This window comes from Parasteatoda tepidariorum, chromosome 2 (genome assembly GCF_982258835.1).
Source record: "Parasteatoda tepidariorum strain Cologne lab strain chromosome 2, Ptep-v5.0, whole genome shotgun sequence".
NCBI classification, from domain to species: Eukaryota; Metazoa; Arthropoda; class Arachnida; order Araneae; family Theridiidae; genus Parasteatoda; species Parasteatoda tepidariorum.
The window spans coordinates 9,240,906-9,264,246 of NC_141756.1; the positions used below are offsets into that span (position 1 = coordinate 9,240,906).

A 23,341-nucleotide genomic window follows, 5' to 3' on the forward strand; every position below is an offset into this window, starting at 1 on the left:
ATGAAATAATTTTTCTTCAGACTTATAAAAGAAAGCCTCTATGCATAGAATAAACTATTTTTTAGTATGTAGAATAGGGAGAGGGATATAAAAAAAATTTCTCATTAATTTTTCGTATCTACCTATTTGCCATTGGTGATAGTTAATAGGCAGAAATTGATAGGCTTAAGTTCATATCTTCATAGGGCAATATTTTTGTTGAGTAGTTTTTTTCTCTCTAGTGAAATAGTTACGAAAATAAATGAAAAATTTGAGGCATAAAAACAACTCTAAAATTTAAGGAAGCAGAGTCTTCTATTAATATGTTGATTGTTCAAAATAAAAAAATTTTCACTAAATTATGAGCAATGAATTTAATTAAAGCATTATTTCTTATCATAAAATTTGAAGGAAAAAAAATCAGTTCTTGATATGCCCCTTTAACCCACTGTAAGTTTAACAAATGGGCAAAATTAGGAGAATGTTTCTCTCCAATACATTATTCGCCTATCTAATAACATGCAAAAACCGATATTGCTATGCAAAAAACACTGCAGAATAAGACTTTTTATGTACAGAATGACTTTTAGAATAAGACTTTTTATGTACAGAACCATCAGTGGGTTAAGATATTTACTGACATTTGTTACATTTTGCACATTAACTATGTATCACCTAAAGCAATTTTTGAGAGCTATTAAAAGTTAACATGAAAAAAGATACTGCATGAATCTTTCACATTAAATATTAGAACATAATAAAAAACTTAACCTTTTTATATATTTTGCATTTTTTTAGCATTTCCAAATCTATACCACTATCCTGTATTATTTTTCCTTTGTCTAAATTGTTGATACTTATTCATTTTTATTCTGTTTTCAGTTAGAGATGACTGTTATGGCTTTCTTGGTCTCAAGAGTGTGAAGGAACTTTTTTGTACTTATTGTAACTATAAGACTGTTTATGCTACCAATTTAAAAAACCATATTCGCACTCACACTGGAGAAAAACCTTATATGTGTAAAATTTGTGGAAAACGTTTTATGCGTAAAGATTATTTAAATGGTCATTTATTCAGAAAGCACAGACAGGAAGCAGCATTTTGAATATCTTTTAATAACTCTTACAATCTTTTTTTAAGAAGTCATTTATTTGTTTATTTTTTTGATGTTGTGAATTCTATTTCTTCACGTCATCATATTATTTACTTTATCCATTAATACCCTAGTCCCAATTTTATGTTCTGTTTATTAATATTTAATTTCATGAAATGAACTGAAATATTGTCAAGAAATAAAATTGTTTTATTTGAAATAGTCAGAAAATTTGAAAGGCAAATCAATATGTTAAAAAGAACTACAGAAATATCAATCCCTTTAAGATTTAAAGAAATCAAATATTCTAACAATTATTTTTACTAAAATATTTACTGGATACAAATTAATTCATAAAAACTTAAACTTAACACGGTTTCCTGTACAGCACAAAAAACTAGTTTCAAATTGAACGTGAAAGTAAAAATTTGATGTGTTATCACTGATGGCTTAATGAGTACAATTGATAAAACTTAAAATAACGAGAGTACTAAAGAGTAATATCTCTTGTAAAAGTGATTCCTACGAATGTTTGTTGCTTTATTAAAACTGTCTTAAAAAATAAGTCCGTGGACAGTAATGAACTTAATAGTTTGTTAATTAACGTTAAAATAGTGTCAGTTTTTTTACTTGTTTTTGAAGCTGGCTCCAAAATGTTCTGACAATACTGCTAAAAATCAAGCAAAAAACTTTCCTCGGTTTAAGAATAAAGACTAGATCATTTCAAAACTTGACTCTCAAAGGATTGTTTACTTTTCACTGAAGCAATTTGGAGGTAGCTCCAAAAGCTCAGTGTCATGGAACTGACCCATTGCTGTACGAAATAAATTGTTATTCTCTTTGGTTCATTAAAAGTAAGTGCTAGATCCACTTTTACAATTTAAAAACCTTTTTTTTTTTCATTTTCAGCTATTTGGTGATCTCTTTAAAAAATTTCTTTTTAAGTGTATTTTAAAAAAACAATAAATGTTGATTTATTTTTATTTTTTCATTGCATCTTCCTTTTTGCATTGTGTTTTGTATAAATTGTTAATATAAAAAGATGGGGAAAAAAATATCTACTAAAGCTGTGTAGATAAAAATATTTTACTGTAATACCAAACAAAATCTTTTGATAATTTAAAAAATAAATATATTAATTTAAATTCTTTATCATGCTTTGTTCTGTTTAATTCTGTTATCATTTAATAAAATGGTATAATACATCTTTTCTCCCTTAATTTTTATTGTAAAGCAAAAATAAGGGGTGGATTTACTTCCATAGTAGATTAAATAAACTTATAAAAAAATTTATAATTCTTTCAAAAATAGGCCACACTTAATTTTATCTATTTCAGCAAGCAAGGCAGTAGTTAGTGTATTTACTCTAAATTATAAAAATATAATTAAATTAATAAAAAAATATTAATTTTTTATAAGATGTCCATATTTCCATAAATATTTAAGCTAGGTGTAAGAAAGTTTGTGCACTTATCTCGTACAATAACAAAAATAATTGTTCCAACTTACAAATTTATTGTTATAGATTTAAACACTATTTTTTGTTTGTAATTAATAAAGCAAAAAAAGCTAAAGCTATTAATAAAGCTAAAGCTCTAAAAGCTTTAAACTTCATTGATAAGGATGCGAAATCGCATAACCTAAACACTTCTAAATTTATAAAATTATTCTCTAAGTATTTTTTGAAAACGATCAAAAAATGTGTTCCCATTAATTTGCCCAAGCCCTGTATTAACCTTTGGGTTAGTTTTTTTGCCGGCGTAAATTACAATATAAAGGCAAAAACGGATTGATCAAAGTGCTCGGCTACCTGGAACAGCTGGGCAATATCAGTATTCTACTGTTTGTTATTGTTATAAATTTTTAAGCTTATGCATTAAATAAGATTTTTCTTTTCCTTTAACATTCTTCAATAATAATTTGTAACCTATTTTTATGGAGCACTAATGATTTTATTCATAACAGTAATACTGTTATATGAAGTGCTTTCCAAAGAAATATTATTTTTTCTTACTTTTGTATTCTACTGGTATTTTGGTTTTGTTATTAGAATTACAAGGATGAGCTGTATCTTGTCTAAAAACTTAAACTGTTAAGATTGAGCAATTCTATCCATATCTAATATCAATTTGTCAGGTGAATCATATTCACTCAGCGTGCTAAAAGAAAATTAATATCAAACTTAGTAAAAAATAGCCTTTCTTGTGAGAAATTTGAATTAAAATATTAGCAAAATGTACTAACATCTAAATCTGTTAATGAACAAAAATTTATGCATGCATGTGCTTTCAAATATGCATCATTTTGATCATGCATTGTTTTTATTAGATAATTTGTTTTCTGTTGAATATTTCCTACATTCAATAAAATTTCATTTCATCCAATAATTCTACATTCATTGCTGAATTCTGTATGTTAACTATTTTTTCATAAAGTTATGTTTATGTATATAATTTTAGTAATGCAGCTAGTGCTGGTGTAATTAAATGTTTTATTGAAGAGTTGTTATATAATTTGCAGATGGAGCAGATACATGACAAATTGCTTGAATTGCAAAATAATGTTTTTTTTTTTATTTAAAATACATATCATAAGAAATGTTAGTTAGTGAAAATAATTGCTAAGAAAAAATTTTAAAAATAATTAAGTAGTTTTTTCTGAATATCACTGAATTTAAGATGATTTTAGATTGTCACAATTGTATATATAATCTATATTATATGAAACACTAATGCATGCGTGTAAACTTTATTGCCACCAAGTCGCAAATATTTTTTTTTGCACTGGCAACAAAGAACTGAAACTCAAGTGAGTGATTCGTCATAAGCGTCAACTAGAAAATATTCGTTATGACTTTCAAATGGACAAATAAATTATTTTCTTTTAGATATTTTGTTAATTCATCCCTTAAAATTCCTCGATGTATATTTGCCTATGCAAAAATCATGAATTTGCCAACTGGCAGTTTAATGTTTTTGGTGTGGTGTCAATGACGTGTCAGTTCTAAGATCTATTACATGAAATTAGTACCGCTTTGTTAAAATATTTGTTCATCTTGTTTTTTTTTCTCTTCCTAATAAAGGTACACATTCTGCATTGTATGAAAAAAACTTGTAAAGAATATATTGTTATCTTTTTATTATAAGCTACTGTTACTATATAGTTACTAAAATTATTAGTTTAAAACTAATTTTATCTAAGATAATTCAGTTGTTAATGTTTGAAAGGTTTGATTACATTAATATTTCTCATATTTTTATTTTTTTTTTACCTTGAAAGAGATTATTTCATTATTCATACTAATGACTTTTTTCTATTTTTCAGCTTCTGTAACTAATAGTGGAGTTAGCATGCTAGTCTTCCGAAAAGAACTGAGTTGTACTTACTGTGACTATAAAACAATCTATCCTACTACTTTAAAGAACCACATTCGCCTTCATACTGGTGAAAAGCCATACACGTGCAAATATTGTAACAAGAAATTTATGAGAAATGATTATTTAAAATATCACATAGTGACAAGACACACAAGTGTAAATAGTAAATGTTGAGTTTAGTAGAGGGCTTCTTCAGGATTGAAATTAAAATACTCTAGAATGTGTAAATTACCTTGAATTATACACATTTCTATCTTAAACTTGTGATAGATGCCTTTGTAAGAAGTCAAAACCACAAATATATTTACAAAATTGATTTCATTATGATTTTGTTGATTAAAAATGTTATTTATATTTTTAAGACACAAGTTTTAAAAATGGATTTAGAGTAAATAAAATTAAACTGATAATAATCAGAGTTGTAGCTTCTGTCCTTCATAACAGATCTAAATGAAATTTCTCATTTATGTTATGTAGATCAGGTAGCTAAAAACACAATTAAAGTTTTTACCTTAAGGTGGCATTCTAATGAAATTTTAAAAAATAAAAAGAGGGAGAGAACAAAAGAATACCAAGTTTGTCTCTTTTGATTATTGACACATCTGTGTGCATATCTTGTTGATCTACAATATGCTGAAAATGTATCACATTATTATCAGCATATATCAGCAACACCATCTTTTCGCAAACTTTAATGTTATATTTTCCCACGGAAATCAGGACCACAATGTTACTTGTATTTTAAGTTTCAATTGAATCTGTTCTGTGGAACTAAAAAAGCTCTGAGTACTTTCAGTTTAATTTTAACTATCCCATAAATAATGTATTTTTAATTAATTAAATATTTTTTGACTATTTTTAACTCTTTTTTTTTTAAATGAAGAACAAAATATATCTAGAGCTTATTTATTTGTATAGTTTAAAAAGCTCTTTTTTTTAATGAAAAACAAAATATATCTAGAGCTTATTTATTTGTATAGTTTAAAAAGCTCTCTTCAAAACCAGTAATAAACTAAATTTTGTACTAAAAAAATTTTTTTCTCAAAATAATGTACCAAGTGTTTTAAAATTATAAAATATTATGTATTTATTGATAAGTATCACTGTTTCGATGAATGTATATTTTGGTGTTCTTTTGCAACTTTAAATATAGAGAAAAATAAAAGAAATTGCTGTTGCACAAGCTGTTTAGTTTTATTTTATTTATCAATTTTGCTGCTAAACAGTCAGTGCTACAAACAAGTAGTGGCGCTTATAAATATTATGCTTTTTTAAGCTATTAATGAATAAATATATTTTTATACTGAAAATCAGGTGAAATTTCGTTTCATCAAAGTTTTATTTCAGTTACATATTTTTAATTGATACATATATATCAGTTTTATTTTTATAATTTATAGCATATTATGTGACTTCTTTTGAAATGTCTTCCACTTTATTTTGGATAATATAAATTCCGTAGTGTATTTGCCTGTTCCTGTTTACTTTTTCATGTGCATGGAAATTATTGATATTTAGAAAGATCGTTTCTCTATAATATATAATCTTATTTATTTTCTGAACAAAATTTAAAAAATATTTTCCCCTTTAAAGTTATTTTTCAATGTTTGGTTTTTAAAATTTTTGAGTACTAAAAAATTTTTTTCAAAGAAAAATTTAAATCGCAGTAGCCTAGAAAGTTTTATTTTTATAATTCATAACATATTATGTGACATCTTTTAAATTGTCTTTCACTTTATTGTGGCTAATGTAAGCTCCGCATTTTATTACCGTTTTCTGTTTATTAGTTTCATGTGCATGGAAATTATTGAACTGAAATAGAATTTTAACACTTTAAACAATATCATCAAACTACCTAACATTAAAATGCATAAATAGAAATGTGTGAATTGATCAATTGATTGAGATTGATTGAAAAATTAATAATTACTACTCTACCATAATAAGTCTAGAAAAATCATTAATAATTAGAAAGATCTATAATATACCACCTTATTTATTTTCTGACAAAAATCTAAAAGTATTTTTCCCTTTAAAGTTCTTAATTGCTGTTTGATTTTATTTATTTTTTCAATGAGTTTTACAATATCTACAATGCAATAACTGAATTTCATATTTCTAAAAAATTTATTTCAAATTTTACTTTTATTAAATTCTGTGAAACTGGCAAGTTTTGAAAATTGCATATATTTCATTTGCAAAACTCATCATGTGAAAAAATATAATTTGTTGTTTTTATCATTTGTAGGATTAATGCCAGATATCTTTAAAGAGACCTCCATTAGAAAGACTCAAAAACTACTCAAAATACATCTATGCCCATACTGCTCTTATTCAACAAAAAACTCAGGACATTTAAAAAATCACCTTCTTAGACATACTGGTGAACGTCCTTTTGCTTGCCAATTTTGTGGAAAAAGATTCGCCAGAAAAGATTCAAAGGATTATCATGTAGCTTTGAAAGTTTGTCGCTGAAATTATATTGCTTTTTTTAACTATGATATTAGTCTTAAACAAACAATTTTTAATATTGAGCTGTTTTTTTCTTCTTTTGTAATTCAGTTATGCACTGCTGTCATTTTTTTTATATCTGTACTTACTTTATTACACTGAGGTGGCTGTTGAAATGTAACTGAGTGTATTCATACAAAAAAGTCTTTCGAAAATTTACAGACAGATGGCGCTGTAACATTGTAAAAAAATCAGTTAAATTCAAGGAATAGCAGAACATTTTATTTATTTACAGATCAGTGTCCATACCATGTTGGCCAACAGCGCCATTTGTATTTGGTTTTTAGCAGTATGATGGCATCTGATGCTGAAATTTAAAACTATTTCTTAGGACAGAAATATTGACTATAGGATCTACTAACATATATTTGCAGTTCCATTTAAATCTTTCAATTTAATCTGATCTACCAGTCTTTGAGTTTAGATAGTTTTATTTTAACTATAAAGCATTCATTGTAAAGAGCATGCAAAATGATTAACGAGGGTTTAATATTGAAAATTAATTTCTTCGCAATCAAAATTGTTATTTGCAGTGGAAATGAAAGTTAATTTTACTCATTTTGAATCAATGAAATGCAATTTAACCACAATATTCAGTTTAGAAGATTTATTGGAGTATAGTTATTGTACCATCAATTTTAGTTACAAGTCTTCACAATAATCTGTACTTTATGTATTAAAAAAATTGTATTTTATTTGTAACTTTAATTTTATAATTTTAAATAAAAAATAAATTAAAATCATAAGATTATTCTGTTACTATTATTTTGAAAAAGTAATATATACTCACAGTAATAAATGTATTTTAAACCCTTTTTATAAACAGGAGAACTTAAATGCTTGTTCTTTTATTTATGGATTTGGTTCACAAATTTTTAAAGATATCTTCAATGTCCTTTTTTTGTACATAGATTTTAAATTTGTTTCTTGAATTTATATATATATATATATATATATATATATATATATATATATATATATATATATATATATATATATATATATATATATATATATATATGTATGTATAACAGTTAGACTGTAATCTTGACTGAAATTGTAATAATTAATAAAACCGAAATTCAAAAGCACCTTTTTTATGTTGGTAAAAAAGGAAAAAGTAATTATATTTTTGTCAGTCCTAAAAACATATGGAGCAAATTGTTTTCACAATAAATTTGCATCATAATTTAAAATTTCCCCTTTTTTTTTTTAAAGCTGTGTGATCGACCTATTAAGAGTAATAAAAACTAAAATATTTACTAAAATATATACTCCTCCTTTGTAGTCCACTTGAAACATTTAGCATTTTAAAAAATTATGTTATTGTTTGCAAGATTTAAATTCTAGTAACGCTGATTTTTTGATAAAAAAAAAATTAAAATAAGTCTGTATTTTTGCATTAAAACCCCAAAGTTTATGCTATCAAATCTTTATGAATTGTTAGCTAACAAATAGGGGGGAAATATTTAACTTGTCTATTTTACCATGTCTACCATGATTCTGATTTCTTTAGTGTTTCATTTTAATCTAAGTGTTAAATATCTAAATTTTATTAAAAACTCTTAAAATCGCAAATTTTGAATATTTTTTATTGAAACGGACGTGTCTTTTGGTGTCAAAATGGTATGGTGAGTTCAAATGACAATGGAGAATACAGATGAATTTCTTCTATTTATGTCAAACGAAGTACTGTACCTCAGAATTAAACTTTTTCACCCAACAAGTTATAAAGTTAAAGGTGATTTTGTCTAGGAATAAAAATCTGAAATTAAAATTACTTAACTAGTTTTTTGATGAATATAAATAAAATTATGTAAAATAAAATTATATGTATTAATATTCTATATTATTTCAAGTATTGATGCATGTTTACAAAATATTTTTTCAATAAATATATAGTAAATTATTTTCTTGCACAATATGCATGTTAAAACTGTGGAACTTCCAGATACGTGATAAAGTTTAACATTTGCATTCTTTGATAAGGTTAAAGTGCTTAGTGGTTATATTCACCCTTCGGAGAGCTGTTTTTTTTTTTGACAAATGTTTAATTATCTGTGGTTAAGCAATGTTTTTCTATTTAATAGCATAAGGATAAAATCAGCTGACTGTACACAGACACAACAAAATCCCTACTCAAACTAAGTTCAGTGTCGAGCATAAAATTACTTATAATGCCAAGTTTATTATTGTTTTGAATTACGTTTACTTTTTCAACACACTTCTGATCAAAATAAGACAAACTTGCTTTAAAGAATACTATTTTAGTGATCTAAGCTTGACGAAAATAGCTACACAATTATTACTCCATACCCCACAGAAAGTATGGAAACACAATCAAAAAAGCAATATAAAATTTTAACATGTATAATTGATCAAGATTAACTACATAAAGTAAAGCAGGGAGTTCAATCTTCAAAGATTTCTTAGTCTAATTTTTCTACTGGAATTCTAAATCCAAAATAAAATCACAATCAGAAATTTCGTATTTTAATCTGAATAGAAAATTAAATTACTAATAATGATAGTGCTGTTTCACAAAGTTTTTACTGTACCCCCCTCTCTCTCTCTCTCTGGCAGTACAAAAACTGGATAAATAAACATGAAATGTTGCATATTTTAGAGAAATTCAGAAACTTTTAACAAACATTAATGATCCATTTTTAACTAAAAAAGTTTTGTTACTTTTCCAGAATATTAATATCTTTCTTCTGTGCTCCGAGCTTTACCAACTGAACTTCCTCTCTGCTGAAACTATCAATATGTAACTTATCTTTTAAAGAATTTAATTATCTAAAATAGGGCATATAATTCCAATCTAAAGGTATTAGCCTGATAAAACTTTTGCTTGCTTGCCACTATTTTCAGGAAAAACGTGATTGATTTTTGAAATGTTAACAGATGTGCTACAAAAACTTTTGTGATCAATTTTAAATGTGATTAATTTTTAAAATGTTATCAGATGTGGTATAAAAACCTTTTGGTGTCCAAAATCATGTTGAAACTGAAAAATAGAAATACATTTACTTTAAAGTAATATTAACATAAGGTTACCAAAAAGTCTCAATGGTATCAATATCTTCCTCATATTACAAGCCAGTTAAGTAAGAAAAATTTTTATAAAATTAAAATAACAGAAATACTGTTTGTCTGTTGTAAATTTAGTGTCAAACTTTGTCAATTACTTCCTCATCCAAATATTTATTAGCCAAAGTGGAGTAGAAATTTTGCACCTGTTCTAAAACCTTTATTTGCGTGTTATATCATAAAGTAAATTTCTTTTCTTAATTAACAAAATTTTTGAAATTACATCTACCAGGATAAATATATTTGTAATGTAAATTTTTGTTACAATATTTATGTGCTTTGAATGTCATAAGTTGTAATGTTTGCATATTCTTATGTTATCTCATAGTCTTTGTTTTCAAACCTTTGAATAATACTTTTCAGGACGAAAAATTGTATATAATTACACACAGATGGTTCCAGGAAATGTTTGTGTCTCTGCAACCATTGCTTATAAAATTCATCAATGCAAATTCTGTCCATATTCCACACGAATAACAACAAATTTAAGAAACCACATGAGGAAGCACACTGGTGAGAAGCCATTTATCTGCAGTGCTTGTGGAAAAGGTTTCACAACTAAGCAACAATTGTTGAAACACAGAGAGAAGACTTGTTCCTTCTGAGAGGGAAAAAATTAGTGATTGGATAATATTTTAGTATATGATTTACTGGTAGCAGCTATTGTTTCTGCATGTAACATAGTTATATTGTTACAACATGCAGGTAGCATTCTGTAATTTATTAGCAGAGCGCTTAAAATTACTGAAAAGAAATCTCCTCATAGACTTAGCATATCTTGATCTGATAAAATATCGATCTTGTGATAAACAATTTTATTAGTTTCATTTATTTTATGACAATGAAATTGTTGTGTACAATTTACCATTAGATCTGACTCAACAAATTGTTTGGTGCAGCATATCCTCCTTTAGATCTTGTGCCATTAAACTTCTACATTCAATCAAACCTATAAAATATCGGAGTTATATATTTGTAATTAAAAAAAAGTAATAATAGTTTAAAAGTATTTAATTAAAGCAATACCTAGTAAAATTGACCTAACTACTCAAAGTGTCTATTGTATGCTAACCATAATAAAATAACCCTATATTTCCATAATAAAATGACCAATGATACTTTATCCAATTATTTATGTTATTACATGCAAAATAACGCCATTAATTTTTTTATATGACCTTAATTTCTATGCTAAAAAGTTATTTCCAGTAGAAAATTTTACAAATGAATTGAAGAGAAAATTATATTTTTATTTTAAAGTGTTGTATAAGTTCATTTACGCAACATTAGAATAGTTATGTGCCTTTTGGGTTAGCTTAATTCTGTACAACAAATTTAATTTTGATACAAAATTTTAAAAAAATAAGGTTTGTAAGAAATTATACCAAGTGTGTCAACTGACTCCAATATCTTTTGCTATTGCGATAGTAATAGGTATAATTTTGCTATTGTAATTGATAGGTATCTTAAAGCTGCTTGTTGTAACACTGTAACTAAAGTTATATATTATTATTATAGAAGAAATCTTGTAGTACTGAGTATGCTTACAATTATATGGAGCTGATAAACTTTTACTAACAAACTCTTTATTACTGAAGTTTCTTACTTTTTAATTATGTTTTGTTCTGAATTGAAATTTTTAAAAAAAATGTGCTACTATGTTTTTATACCATAACTGTACATAAATTTTTGTTAGTAATTAATTTAACATGGTTTAGCCTTACTGTTAAATGTATAATAACTTTTATGTTATTTATTTTCATTTTTATATTCTCATTAAAACCTTTTTATGTTTTTCTTAATTTGAATGTTTCTTTTTATTTTTATATGAAAATATTTCCATTTTTTTCTTATTCTATTTTTTGCATGTCAATTCTTCAAATAAATTACAATTCTTCAGTAAAGGAAAATTTATCATAACTTTCCGCGTTCTGAACATATGATGTGGAATAGAAATACTTACACCATTAAAAGAATCTTCAATATAACTTAAATAAATGTCATGCATGAATTTATGTGTTACTGTGAATGACCGAAATTGGTTGTTGACTTCCACCAGTGAATGTTGACAATCATATAATCCCTTTGGTAAATGTCCGAAATATATACTAGGTCTAGTTAAGTGCCACTGCCTGGTATACATTTTTCTGGTTTGCCCTACATTAATGTTTTTTAAGGTTCAGTACCACTGCCCGGTAAACCCTTTATTGATATTTTTTTAAGTTAAGTGCCACTGCCCGTTACGCATTTTACCAGCATTCTGAACACTGGTGTTTCTCTTAGGCTATCTTCAGTAGATATTAAAATATCAAATAAATATAATATCATCGAATAAATTAATATTAAATCGGATATAACAAATATTTCAGACATTCTCCAAAGAGATAATGTGATTGTTGACATTTACCGGGGATTACTTCTGTGAAACCGTTCTCTTGATTTCGGTCATTCACTTTTAACATATTAACATAATTTTTACATATTAACGTATAAACATTTTTTAACATATTAACATAATAACATATTAACATATATATTAACATATAAACATAACAACATATAAACAAAACAATTTTTAACATATTAACATATAAACATAATTTTCATATTAAAGCATTATTATTTTTTTTTGAAAATCCATTTAGTTTCCTCTTTATTAAAACTTAATTTTTCTTTCTTTCAAAAGTTCCCTTTTTTCATATGTTCATTATATGGCTTTTGAGTATTGTATTTTCTTTTATGAAGATTGCATATTGTATATTTGTCATTATAAGTCAAAAATGTAATTAAATTTATAGTTTAGTATACTCTGTAATAGTAATATATTCGGAGCAAGAGCTATGGTCACCGTAACAGGGCCATTAAATATAGCTAGTGATGATTAAGAACCCTGGCAATTTTCACTTTTATTGTTGAAACAGTGCCTCATGTACATTTTTTTATTACTATTTTTTAAAATATACCCGGAATTATTATGAATGTTTTAAAATAGTCTAAAAATTACTTTAATTCACGTTTGTTTCACAAAATTTTTGTTAATTTTAGAAATGAAGTGTTTACTATAATTGATGAAATTTCTCAAAAGAAATACCTTAACAAAATCAACTGTTTTTCAAATGCATAAAATTATTGATTTTGAAAAAAGTGACAATGCACCCATTGCAAAATTTCCTAATTTTGCCCTTTAGTGTTAAACACTAAAAGAAATTTTCATGTTCTTCCTAGATATCCTATTTTTCTACAAATATAGTACAGAGTCCCATATCCGGATGTCTGTTTACTGTGAACATTTGCCAAACACTTCTTAACAATCAAAATGAACATCTCTTTTTCCAAAAGAAAAGTCGAATTTTTTTTTTTACCTTTGTGATCTGTTCTAAAATCTTAGGTATAAATAAAGTAAGGGAATAAACTATGAACATTAATTAAACTGAATATTAATAATGTTAGAAAAAAACACCTACAGACAGGCTTTGTTTTGGTTTAAATTATAAATATTTTCATTACAAAAATTTACTCAATTCCATTACTTGTTGAATGCTTTTTTTTTTTTTTTCATTTTATTAAATAGATAGATTCTCCCTTCCAATTTGAAGCTTGTATAAAATGTTATTTTTATCTGAATATCTAAAAATGAATTAAATTAAAATGGAAGAAAAGGAAATTAAAAGAAAATAAAAAGAGCAGGAAATCATGTCTTTATTCATGATAGAAATTTTTATTATTTTAATAGTGACATTTATTTTATCATGCTAAGTATTCTTTTCTTAATTAACTGTCATTTAATAAATAAAAAAAACTTTATTTTATAAATGTTAACGTTAAGTGTCATTTAGTTATTATTCTTCTATTGAATAACATACTTTTTAATATTTTTTACCTATTATCTGGGGTCTCAATGATTCCAGATGTGGTACTTTCCATTGTGCTCGGATTTCTTATTTTTGTAACCATCCTCAAGTCCTTATAGAGTAAATGAAAAATATTTTCATTTTGATTGTATAATACTTACTATAAATGAAAACTAAATTTAACCTATGCTGCTTAGCAACTGTAACAATTTTCTCTATTTAAATAATTAAGGATATTTGTATATTGCAATATTTATGACTAAATGCGAATGTGAAATAAAATTACAAAATAATTTTCAAGATTACTGTGAATAAATTTGTGTGTCTTATTAATAAACATTTGAGTAAAATTTGTATGAATCAATCAATATAATATTATATTTTTTAAATATTTGTATATTTTCTGCATATATATTTTTTCTTCTGTCACATTGCATGATGTATTTGGGTGTCACTATCAGGTGACACATAATCTGAGTGACTAAAAAATATTTTTGCATTGCAACTGTCGTTATATTTATAATCATTATTTTTACTTCTAATATTTCTTAATACAACGTATACTCTTTTTTTTTTGCAGAAAATTTTTATCTTTTTTCAATTAGAGAAAAAATTTTCTGTGGCAGCAGGTTTTTAAATAACGTTTTTAGTGAAAAGTGTGACAATATCGTTTTAAGCCTATTATATAGGTTTTCCCATATTCAAATCATTTGATTTTTTTACATAAAAAACTAGTCCATCCCTATCATTGAAATATTTTATTTTAAAATATTTAATAAGGAAATTGTTGTCCTTAAAGAAAAGTCTTCAGCACTCATGAATTAGTTATGATTTTTAGTTCTTGTAGTATTTTTTTATTTATAGATATATGTTTTTAATTATTTTGGGATGTTAACAACCCTTGTTCAAACAATAATCATTATTGTGTTTTAAAACGACTCAATTTTTACTGTAAATAATTAACTTATCTTGTCATATTTTTTTTTGAAGATTAAATTCTAAGTATATTTTAAGTGATTTCATTGTTTTGTGTTCATTAAAAACAGGAGGCATCCAAATGTACACTGAATTGAAGGACTATGGAATTAAAAATTCCTCAGGACAATAAAGTTTTAGAGAAAAAAAACTGAATGGTTTTTGTTTTTAAAGAATGTATGTTTGTGAATAATATTGTTGATATTTTTATGCAGAAACAGGAAGAAAAAAAGAGATTTTAATAAGACAATTAGAGTTTTGAGAAATTCTGGTTTGGATAAAAAAAAAATTTGAATTTTTCTTTTAAATGATTGCCTTTTGTTTATAATATTTTTAATGTAAATTATGAATAATTCAATGTGAAATATATATTTACCTATTATGTTATCTACTTGATAATAAACTTTAGTCTTATCTGTTTTATTATAATGTTAAGAAATGTAATAAAATTGGAATAATAATGTTCTTTAAAAAAATGCATGTTCTGAAAGCACCTTTTGTCCTTTTAGGATGGATCTGATCTTATTAAAATTGAGAGTTTTATGTTGCAGTATTTTATTTGGTGTTTTTCAAATTTATTTTTTGAATAATTGGTATTGGTAATTAGTTTTAGTATCTAATATTTTCAAATTTTGTTGTACTAAAATTTTTCTTATAAAATTAAATGATTTTCAATAAATATTTAATACATATTCTTTACATCTTTTTATGCAGAAATGTATGCTGACTTGACTATTCTACCAGATGTCTATCCAGATCGGAAGAATTATTCCAATTGTCCTTACTGTCCTTACTCAACAAACCTAACAACAAATTTGAAGAACCACATCATCAGGAAGCACACTTTGGAATATCCATTTGTGTGCAATGTCTGTAAGAAAGGATTCACTAGCAAAACTGGCATGGAAAACCATCAACTGGTTCAGCATCCGTCTCCAATCAAAACTGAAGATGGCAGAAGAAAATTGTTTTTTTAATTCATTTAGTCAATGCCTGGTTCAAGTTTATTGTAAAAAAAATGATATAAAAAATTACACATTTCATTGACATTCATCTATTTCATTCAGTTAAATCTAAAATTGGGTAACTTCTAAAATTTCAAACATACAAGCTGCAAAATTTCTGTGAGCTGGAGATAATATTCTTGGTAAAAAAATAAAAATAATTACGATTAAAATGTTGTGGCAAATGTAGGTTTTGAGCAGGGAACTTAATTGACAAAATGACCATGACTTAAAAGCATACGCAGGAAAATTTGTGCCATAAAAAACAAATAGATAAAAGTCTGAAGAATTTTGAATTGCACTATTTACTCACTGAACATAAAAAAATAATATTAGGAAGCACACTAGGGAATATCCACTTCTGTGTCAAATCTGCAAATAATAAAAAGATTTATTGGGGAAAAAAGGGGCAGCATAAGTCTGCAATAAAAATCGAAGATATGTCAAATCTTTAGTCATTGCTTCAATAGTAATTTAAATTTGTTGTAAATATTATACAAAGAAAGTACATTAGATTTTTATATCTTCCTCACTTCCCTTTTTCCCATTGTCTTAATTTAACATCATTTCCCACCTCAAACCAGATATGAGATAACCTTTGTAAGAAATCTCTTTGCCTCCTTAGATTTGAGATATTTTACAGTGCTGCAGATTATCAAATATAAGTGACTTAACCAGCACTTGAGAAAGTTAATATTGAAATTTGTTTGCAATATTGAACTTACTAATTGAATAACAGGTATTTTAACAGTAAGTAAATATGAAATGACACATTTAAGCTTTGCCTAGTCTGTACAAGATCCAAATTAACTTGATAGTTTTTTTTAACTATTAATGTATTTAGGAGTATTTTTACAAAAAAAATTCTTGCTCATATATTATTCTCTTACAGTATGAGAAATTTCATATAACTTCTTTGCTTTTCTTTTTCCTTTCCATTTCATATAACTTATTCCCTACCTATTAATTATTGCAATTTACTTAAAATTTAAAATAATTTAACAAAGATTTCATAACTATTTAACTCACTTAAACACGTGCTTGAAATATTTTGTAAAATTAATGACCACATCATTTTTTGATGATTTTAATTAAAGTATGACTCACTCATGTTTTTGAATCTTCAGGTCACATGTCTTACAAAAAATTGTGAAAGATGTTATTATCTTGACCCACTGATAGATCGTGTAAAAAGTTGTTTTTTATGCATTCTTCTCTGTATAGCAAAACCAGTTTCTCCATGTTGTTAGATAAGAAAACGGTGTATTAGAGAGAAACATTTTCCCTGTATTATACATTTGCTAAACCGCCTGTGGAATAATGAGAGTCAATGTTGATGTATTTGTATGCTCATGTTTATTAAACTTTTTTGAATATGTATATAAGTTATTTTTAAATTGTAATTCTTAAATATAAAATGTCTTTTTACACTCTTTCTTTTGTTAAATAATTTTATTTAAGTTTTATTTTTTACAATTGAAAGTGATTTTGAATTTTAAACATTCTTTTAATGCAGAAATTAAAAAAGAGAAAGATCCTATGGAGATAGATTTGTTCCAAAAATGTCCTCAATGTTCTTTTTCAACTAACATCTCCACCAGTATGAAAACTCACATTATAAATGAGCACATTTGTTTGCATCCACTCGTATGTCAGTTTTGCAACAGAAGATTCACTACCGAGTCATTATTTCACCGTCATCAGACAATACATCAAGATGAAAAACCGCATGTCTGTGAAGTCTGTAAAAAATGCTTTAGCTCAAGAGAACTTCTTGATAGCCATATGCTTGCTCATCGAGAAGCATAACACTCAAGAGAAACAAAAAAGAAGAAAAATTGACAAAACTACAAGGTAGGATTTAGTAAGCTCACTAGACACAATTAATCACCTTTAGGGGAATCGTACACCACCTAACCATATCTACAAATTTTGACTCCAGTCAAACGACATTGACTGTGCCCCCTCTCTCCTAGTACCCTCTCTCCAAACTTTTACTACCATCGAGAGGACTTTCAGCTGTGACTGATTGAACATGCATGTACTGGCCAAATGTGTAGTCAGCTTCTAGAATTGAACGCACTACCAGTGGAGTCGGCGACTCCTGTGCTATCAGAGATCTGTAAAGAAACCACTAAAAACCTAAAATATGGTTTGGTGGCGTTTTTGTTATTATGAATTGGGCACCACCAGCATGCTTATTTTAACATTTTGGATCATAGAGTGTTACCTTACAACCAACATCTTCTTATAGAGTATTCTATTGAAACCCCCATTTTTCAAGCAACAAAGTTCAGCTGACTCGAAGAATATGTGATTAGAACATTAATATTGAACAACCGACTCAAAAAATTGAGTTGGTTGTTTAATGACGGTTATAATCTAAATAGTTTGGGGAGTCATTGGTGACTAATTTTTTGTCTGGTGAGCTTATTCTAGTGAACTTTTTTTATCCACAATTAGGATTTCCTTTTTCAAGTAATCCTTAAATAGAATCAAGAAAATATAGATTTTTTTCTTAAATATTTTTTTACAATATCATACAAAATTATGAAATATTGCATTTGTTTCTTTTACAATTTATCTTTAATTTCTGGAAAAAATCGATAATTATGAATAAAAATTATATTTATTTGTAATTAATTTTTCATTCGAGTATTTCTTGTTATTGTACTTTGTCACCATTTTTGAGTTGTGATTTTCCTTAAAGTGAAAAAAAACCACTTTTATTTAATGAATCATAAATAAGATTCCAAAACCATTATATACTGCAATTTTGCGATTTTTTCAACTCATAATATCATAAGTTACTTTATCAAAAACAAGGAATAATATAATACATTGCTGAAAATTCTTAATTACAATGAAAGAAAATTGTTTTGTTAGTTGATTTATGTTTAATAATGGTTAGATTTAAAACTACAGACTTCTATAATAGGCTGATTATTTTAAATTATTTAATTTTCTTTAACTCACCAAGCAATATACCAGTGGATAAAATTGTGCGAAAATTTTCCTGCTACTTGCTACACTCCCATTTAAAAGCATCGAAAAAAACGGTTTTTCGTTGTGAAGCTTGGAGCTAAACGTTCAGAAAAAGCCGAAACTAACGTTCAGAGGAATAAGACTCAACATTTCCAAATGATGATTTAATAAGAATAAGTCGTGTGCTTGTTCAGCTATAACTTACATGAAGAGTACATTAAATGCATTGATAAATTTTTTTTCAGATCAAAAACTAAAATTAATTGTTTTGCAGCCATTGCTTAACTGTTGTTGGTTGCTTAGTTGCAAATTATCATTCTAACTCCGAAATTTTTAAAAACTATTAAAGAAAGCAAATTTTTTTAATTTGACCTCATTTTTTGTAATTTTTTTCTTTTGATTTGTGTACTCTGTGTTATTTAAAATGAAGTTCATTTGGAGTGTAACTTTTTAATTTATTCGGTAAGTAAATGCATTTCAACTTTCCTTTCTTTATACATGTTAATAAATTGAAGCTTATTTTTTTGTTTGGAAAAATTTAATTTATTGAATGTTCCTAGTGCACTTTTAGTTCCTAGGTTTTCAGGTGTAGGTTAGGAAAGTGACTAAGTTTCAGTGTATTAAAATTAGCATCTTAACAAAAAGTTTATCTAATGTAATCTGTAATTCAAAATATTACGATTGCACATCATTTTTATTTTGTTTTTCTATTTTTCCTTAGAATTTCATATTTGTTTTGAAAAAATATTAATGCTGTTATGAGTTAATTGAGTAATGAAAAAATATTAATGCTGTTATGAGTAATGAAAAAATATTAATGCTGTTATTTTTCATCAATAATTTTTGAAACTTGGCAAGATGGGTTTTTTTTATTAAAGAAAAATGGGAATTTAAAATTATGTGTTGTGTTTAAAGTTTTAAAAAATTATGAACAAAAAGCACAATTAATGTCATTAAAGCAAACATACAATCGTTCTGATAGTATAATAAAGCACGTTTTCTAGTGTTTAAGCTCAGATAGAGAAAGGTGCTTTATTATAGTAATACCAAAACGATCATAAGACTATTTTTGTGGAAGGAAATTGTGGCAGGAGATTGAGATTTTTTTTTAATTTTAAAACATTATGCTTTTTAAAATTCACATTTAGAAATAAGATTAATTTTTATTTCCAAAATATTTATGTAGCAATAAATTGAGTGTATAATGAAGTTTCATAAAAATATATTTGTCGAAATTCCCTTGTTGTCACTGGGTTAAGTAAATGTAATTGCACGATTTACTATTGTGATTGTCGTAATTAAATAAATTTATTTGTCGAGAGATTTTAAATTAAGTTAAAAAAAAGGAGTTATATACATGATTTACATTTTTAAAAATGTTTGTTGTATTGCAAATCGTTGTAGATAAAAATGAACGTCTGCTTGTTTGTCCCCTGTAATTTCTTAAAGCATTTGTCGTATTGCAATTATAAGTTAAAACACTGATAGTTTGAAAGACTAACATAAGAACATAACAACATTCAACATAAGAACATTTACTTTCAACTATTAAAAAGAATTGTGTCAAAGATAATTTTTTTTATGGGATTATTAACCTATGAGTCAGGGAGAGCAAAGAAAACTTGGAATTGTCAGGGAATTTTATTTTGACTCTAAAATCCTAGGAAAATTGAATTTTTTTACTAAAACCTGGAAAGTGCCTATATCCTGCCAGAAAAATAACCAGTCTTAGAATTGTCAGTATGAGTAATCAGTTATTGGGATTCAAGTTAAATAATTCTAACAACTATATTACAATTATTTGTTAAATTTTAGTGAAACTGCCATGTTACCATCCTCATTCAGTTATATTTTTTTCTTCTCACAGAATCTAGTATTTGGTATTTAAAAATAAAAGAATATTGAAGTTTGCCTGATATATACCTAAAAAAAGTCTTGAAGTTTTTTTTTCTGAAATTGAGTGGGACCCTTGATTTATCATTATATATTGTTGCAACTTTAACTGTAGATGCTTTTTTCATTCAAAAGGTAATATCTGTCATTTATGATAACTTACTGCTCTATTTTATTGAAACTTAAATTCATTTGGAATTAAAGCATAATTTCAAATATTACTTATGTTTAGTTCCTTGCATTAGGTGAAGAAAGTAAAATCAATGTATATAGTTTTCATCATATGTGGGAATAGCGTCACTAAACTGTTTTTTTTTTTTTTTTGCTGGTGTTCACATTACTTATAATTGTAACCCTTGCAATGAACTGATTTGTGGCAGTGTGGTGTTTATAATGTTGCTCGCTTCTTCTAGCTTAGGTTCACAAGTGCCCTCTGAGTAATGTTAAATGAGCAACAGTTTTGGCATCTACCAGGGCTAAATAGCCAAAAAAAATCTGTGACTACCGTTAAAAAAACATTGATTATAATTTTGCCTTTCACGCATGTTTCTATAAACCTTCTTTTATTATGAAATTAAAAAATGTACGGTTACTGTGAAGCATAATAAATATGAAGTTATTTGTAAAATTGCTTTAAAACTAAACAGATTAGTAAGAAAATAATACATAGACAGGAAAAAATTATTATTATAGAAGAATTAGTGGCATTAGTCATCATTAAAAATAAGATAGTGGCATATCTTGACTGTTACAAATTAATATTGAGAAAAATATTTGAAATGTAACGTTTTTTTGAAGAAAAAAAAATTGTCCTTCTGAAGTGTGTTTTAATAGATCTAATAATTTAAAGTTACCTGGGAGGGAAAAAAAGGAATTAATTAGTCAGTGCAGTTCAATTGAAAAATTTATAGCTAGAAAAGATGCCTGAACACTAACACCAAAAGTATTTTCCAGAATTTCATACCGTTTATGTAAATCACTTAACCTGAGGGGATTTCTTTCAAAAATTTGAAATAATATTCTTTAATGAATTTAAATTTTGAAAAATAAGAAGTTTTAAAGGCAAAAATTTTAAAAATAAATTCCAAGTTTTCGAAAACTCGTGAACATTTATTTATAGACTTATTCCATTTTTTAGGTTTCAATTATTTCATTCATTTAAAAGTGTATAAAAATTTTCTATTAAAATAATACATTTTATCAAAATTTTTTTGAGTATAATTTTTATCTACCTTATATTTGTTAATTTTATTATATGCGTGTTACATTAAGTTTATTTTGTATTTTTATAATATTAGTCTTGTCTGACTATGGACGCATTACAGACAAACTTGAATTTTTTAAGATGTTCCCTAGATTGACTTAAGTTCTGCCACCGATCTCCTAAATAAGCGTAAGGATGTAGTGGGGAATGTTAAGATACATAGTGACTCTTTCAGCTGCTAGTTAACCTTTTGAATTCAAATGTTATTCTGATCCACTTGCTGTACGAGCTGTAAGCAGAAGATTAAGTTAATCAATGCTTCATATGATTATTTATTTACAAATTATAACTCTTATTATGTACAAAAAAAAATCAAAACTGGAAAAGCACTAGAAGTTAATTAATGAACATTTTAGTTTAAAAACAGGGATTTTTTTGAAAATAATGTTTAATAAATTCTATTTTTTTAATGTAAAAAAATCATTTGCTGTTTCTTTGCATTCTCTTTTGAAAGTGGTTCTTGTTCCATTTTTTCTGTACTAAATTCTATTTGTTATGTGTGTTAAAACAAAAGCCATTTTAACGCTTTATTTTAATTTTATTTTAGAAAATGCCTGTGGAAATTTTCCTCTGATGGTGGAAATCAGAAACCAAGCTCCTTTTACCATGGTTGAGTTAAAAAAGAATTCTTCTTCTTTACATAATTGCCCCTTATGTATTTATTCCACAAGCTACAGTAACAACCTGAAAACTCATATGAGAAAGCACACTGGTGAACGGCCATTTGTTTGTGAGATCTGCAATAAAGGATTTACTGTCAAGGCATCATTGCGACGTCACAATCTTTTGGTGCATGGCAAATAAGATATTCAAGTCATTAGTGTAGCCACTTTTGCCTAACAAGTTACTTATAAGCAAAATTGACAACCCATGATTCTGTTCTGGAAGAATCGGACACTCCATTTTATTATTAACTGTTTTAAATATAAGCATTAGAGAGTAAAGTGTTTGATAATGGTGCAGCAAATTACATTTGATTTAAACGTTTTGATTTTGTAATCTGTAATATTAGATATTTTATTTTGAATCATTTTGCCTATTTTGGATGCTGAGTCCTTAAAATTCATAGTGAAGATGTGAATTAATGTCTAGAAAACTTGTAAATGGCCATTGGTGTATTCATAAAATGTTTACTGCTAAAGTATAAACTACTGTATTTTTTTAGAGTATTTTTAATGTATGTTTCAATGTGTGTTATGTGTACAATAAAATATTTTTTTGTAAAATATTATAAATTTTTTAATTGGCTTTTTTTGCACTTAGAGGTTTGAATTGTACAATTAATTGTTAAAATATCTTTAAAGTTATACGATGGGGG

The 23,341-nt window shown here is 26.2% G+C and overlaps 1 long non-coding RNA gene across 1 annotated transcript; it reads left to right on the forward strand.

Annotated features, from left to right (window-relative positions):
* Nucleotides 1-129: 129 nt before the first annotated feature.
* On the forward strand, nucleotides 130-23,258 carry LOC139424933 (uncharacterized). The gene is made up of 3 exons (XR_015431254.1): nucleotides 130-6,913; nucleotides 10,415-17,735; nucleotides 22,571-23,258. It is a non-coding gene; the product is annotated as an uncharacterized LOC139424933 (long non-coding RNA).
* Nucleotides 23,259-23,341: the final 83 nt, after the last annotated feature.